The following is a 297-nucleotide window of genomic DNA, read 5'->3' as shown; positions in this document are numbered from 1 at the left end:
AAAAAGATTATTAGGTTAGATAGCTGTTGAACAACACCACTTTTGGGTAATTGAAGAGATTCATTACTTGAACTTAAAAGTGAGTTTAGAGATAACAAAACTTTGGTGGGATAATTTAGAGTTGCATACCCATTGTCAGCTAGAGTAGTTCGAGAGAATGCTCTAGTAAATTATTGTAGTTGATTGAGAGATAATTAAGATAGCCCATAACTCTTAATCCTCATAGAGTATTACAGAGAGATTATAGCGGAAGAGTCAAGACCTAAACTAGCAATTGGGGAAATCACTGCCCTAGAC

Source organism: Nicotiana sylvestris, chromosome 6 (assembly GCF_000393655.2).
Source record: "Nicotiana sylvestris chromosome 6, ASM39365v2, whole genome shotgun sequence".
Taxonomy (NCBI): domain Eukaryota; kingdom Viridiplantae; phylum Streptophyta; class Magnoliopsida; order Solanales; family Solanaceae; genus Nicotiana; species Nicotiana sylvestris.
The sequence above is the reverse complement of the archived record's forward strand: the minus strand, read 5'-3'. Positions refer to the sequence as shown.